This window comes from Coregonus clupeaformis, chromosome 20 (genome assembly GCF_020615455.1).
Source record: "Coregonus clupeaformis isolate EN_2021a chromosome 20, ASM2061545v1, whole genome shotgun sequence".
NCBI classification, from domain to species: domain Eukaryota; kingdom Metazoa; phylum Chordata; class Actinopteri; order Salmoniformes; family Salmonidae; genus Coregonus; species Coregonus clupeaformis.
Genome location: NC_059211.1, coordinates 64,434,135 through 64,438,389, shown reverse-complemented (window position 1 = coordinate 64,438,389; position 4,255 = coordinate 64,434,135).

Genomic DNA, 4,255 nt, shown 5'->3' with positions numbered 1-4,255 from the left:
AGTGATGAACCATAATGTTTCTTAGTGATGAACCATAATGTTTCTAGTGATGAACCATAATGTTTCTAGTGATGAACCATAATGTTTCTAGTGATGAACCATAATGTTTCTAGTGATGAACCATAATGTTTCTAGTGATGAACCATAATGTTTCTAGTGATGAACCATAATGTTTCTAGTGATGAATAACAACAGTAACACCAACTTTCACCCACCTCACTCTGTTCTGTTCTGCTCTGTTCTGTTCTGCTCTGTTCTGTTCTGCTCTGTTCTGCTCTGTTCTGTTCTGCTCTACTCTGCTCTACTCTGTTCTGCTCTGTTCTGTTCTGTTCTGCTCTGTTCTGTTCTCTCTGCTCTGTTCTGCTCTGTTCTGTTCTGCTCTGTTCTGTTCTGCTCTGTTTCTGCTCTGCTCTGTTCTGTTCTGCTCTGTTCTGTTCTGCTCTGCTCTGTTCTGCTCTGTTCTGCTCTACCTACTCTGTTCTGCTCTACTCTGTTCTGCTCTGCTCTGTTCTACTCTGTTCTGCTCTGTTCTGTTCTGTTCTGTTCTGCTCTGTTCTGTTCTGTTCTGTTCTGCTCTACTCTACTCTGTTCTTTCTACTCTGTTCTGTTCTGTTCTGCTCTATTTCTGCTCTGTTCTGCTCTATTTCTACTTTGTTCTGCTCTGCTCTGTTCTTTTCTACTCTGTTCTGCTCTGCTCTGTTCTGCTCTGCTCTGCTCTGTTCTGTTCTGTTCTGTTCTGTTCTGTTCTGCTCTGCTCTGCTCTACTCTACTCTGTTCTGCTTTGTTCTACTCTGTTCTGCTCTGTTCTGTTCTGCTCTGTTCTGTTCTGCTCTGCTCTGCTCTGCTCTGTTCTGTTCTCCTCTGTTTGTTAAATTTTCGAGGGTTGCAGGTAGAACCCTTTTTGGTTCCAGGTAGAACCGTTTTGGGTTCCATGTAGAACCCTCTGTGAAAAAGTTCTACATGGAACCAAAAATTGTTCTTCAAACGGTTATCTTATGGGGACAGCTGAAGAACCCTTTTAGGTTCTAGGAGAAAAAAGAACCCTTTTAGGTTCTTTTAGGTTCTAGGAGTTTCTAGGAGTGTACGGAGGAGGAAGAGAGAAAGAGTGGTTGGTGTTGTTCTTGTCATAATTTTCACTGCAGCGCTAGCATCATAAAATCATCACTTTTCATGGCAGGAAAGCCTCTTCAATAGAATCTTGGTAGAGATAGAGAGATTTGTGGAGGTGTGGCACAAGGTTGTACTATTGACCGATGGCCTGAGCCTCTCCTGGCACTCTGGTCCTGTACAGCCCCTGCTGTCATGCCGTCACCGCTGAACCTCTTAGATAACCATGTACAGTACGTGGTTCAGTGAACCCTTGATCGTTTGATCAGTAACCTTGACTGAGACCTGGAAAATCACGTTAGCTCCCAGAGCCAATACTTAGCCTGCATCCCAAAGTGTACCCTACGCCCTATATACTGTATAGTGCACTTCTTTTGACCAGGACCCATAGGGAAATACCATTCAGCCATGGTCCATCTCCTCACATCATCTCAATACAACAGACCCTGAAATACCATTCTGCCATGGTCCATGTCCTCACATCTCTCAATACAACAGACCCTGAAATACCATTCAGCCATGGTCCATCTCCTCACATCATCTCAATACAACAGACCCTGAAATACCATTCAGCCATGGTCCATCTCCTCACATCATCTCAATACAACAGACCCTGAAATACCATTCTGCCATGGTCCATGTCCTCACATCATCTCAATACAACAGACCAAATACCATTCAGCCATGGTCCATGTCCTCACATCATCTCAATACACAACAGACCCTGAAATACCATTCAGCCATGGTCCATCTCCTCACATCATCTCAATACAACAGACCCTGAAATACCATTCAGCCATGGTCCATCTCCTCACATCATCTCAATACAGGACCCTAGGAAATACCATTCAGCCATGGTCCATCTCCTCACATCATCTCAATACAACAGACCCTGAAATACCATTCAGCCATGGTCCATCTCCTCACATCATCTCAATACAACAGACCCTGAAAAACCATTCAGCCATGGTCCATCTCCCCACATCATCTCAATACAGCAGACCCTGAAATACCATTCAGCCATGGTCCATCTCCTCACATCATCTCAATACAACAGACCCTGAAATACCATTCAGCCATGGTCCATCTCCTCACATCATCTCAATACAACAGACCCTGAAATACCATTCAGCCATGGTCCATCTCCTCACATCATCTCAATACAACAGACCCTGAAATACCATTCAGCCATGGACCATCTCCTCACATCTCTCTTATGTCACTGCAGGTATTATGAACAACCTATCAGATCGTCAGATCAGATCACAGCTATAATATTTGAGGTGTAAACAGGATCAGAAACACATCTTGTCTCAGGATCGTCTGTCTTGTACTGTTCAGTCACAACATATTTCATAACCGTTATGTTTGTTGTTGATGTGTGTGTGTGTGTGTGTGTGTGTGTGTGTGTGTGTGTGTGTGTGTGTGTGTGTGTGTGTGTGTGTGTGTGTGTGTGTGTGTGTGTGTGTGTGTGTGTGTGCCCGTGCGCACCATTGAGAGAAAAGACTGTGTTTCTGGAACAATTACTATCTCGCATTGTCATCAAACACACACACACACACACACACACACACACACACATCAACAAACACACACACACACACACACACACAAACACACACACACACAATTTCCATTCACTGACCTTCAACTTACTAACCCCAATTTTCCCAGCAGCCCAGTCAAGGCCAGCAGCACCTTATCTTAGATCAATCCTGCCGCGACATCACCAGAGGAAAGACTGATTGGCCAGTCCAGTAGAGCTAAACAGGCAGCTGTGTGTGTGTGTGTGTGTGTGTGTGTGTGTGTGTGTGTGTGTGCGTGCGTGTGCGTGCGTGTGTGTGTGTGTGCGTGCGTGTGTATGTGCACATTGTTGTCCATGAATCGGATTATGTTTGTTGGTTAGAAGGGAGACTCGATGTCACACAGCTGTCATCCCATCTACCAGAGGAACCCTTATTGAATCCTATAAGAGAACAGTAGGTAGTGTCCCTAATGGCACCCTATTCCCTATATAGTGCACTACTTTAGACCAGAGCCCCATAGAGAAGACACTCTGACCGCGTCCCAATGGCACCCTATTCCCTATAAAGTGCACTACTTTAGACCAGAGCCCCATAGAGAAGACACTCTGACCGCGTCCCAATAGCACCCTATTCCCTATAAAGTGCACTACTTTAGACCAGAGCCCCATAGAGAAGACACTCTGACCACGTCCCAAATGACACCCTATTTCCCATAGGGCTCTGGTCAAATGTAGTGCACTATATAGGGAATAGGGTGACATTTTGACTACCCCGTGCCTTCCTCTGACTAACCCCGTACCCCAGCACATTGACTCGGTGGTACTCCTTGTATATAGCCTCGTTATTGTTATTTTATTGTATTACTATTTTTACTTTAGTTTATTTAGCACATTTTCCATACTTACTTTTTAAACTCTGCGTTGTTGGGTATCAGGTCTCAATGTAAATCCAGGTTGATGGTTGAACTTTAATGGAAGGCTTGTGATGGGGTATCCCTTTCCTGCAGTCAAATGACCTAGTGGCCTCTCATGGGTCGAATGTTATTCATATTTTAATAATAAAAAATAAATTTAAAAAAATGCAGAAATTCCGGTGTTTCTATGTGAAATGGTTTTGTTATAGTTCAGTGTTCTGTGATGTATAGGAAGTGTAATATTGGGATGCAAACTCAAAATTGAATGCATTTCAACTCTATATCTGACATGGTACAGGTGTCTTCTTTTTTTAAGCCCATAACCACGTGTGTGAGGTGTATACTTTGGTTTTAGAGTGAATTTGTTTAAGACTACCAAGAAACACTCTGTGCGACCCTGATTTAGCCCACTGCAGTAAAAGGTTTTAAGGGCTCTCAAGTAAGCATTTCACGGTAAGGTCTACACCTGTGGTATTTGGCGCATGTGACAAATACAATTTGATTTGATTTGATTTGGGACACAGACAGCGTCTCCTCTATCGAAACGGAGTTCAGGGTTAGGTTCTGTTGTGTTGGATAATGTTCTGTGAGGCACGTTCACTAACATTGTGTTTGGCTGTCCTTAATACTTTTGTTTTGTTGTTGATAATGTTCTGTGAGGCACGTTCACTAACATTGTGTTTGGCTGTAACACTATAACAGTACATTA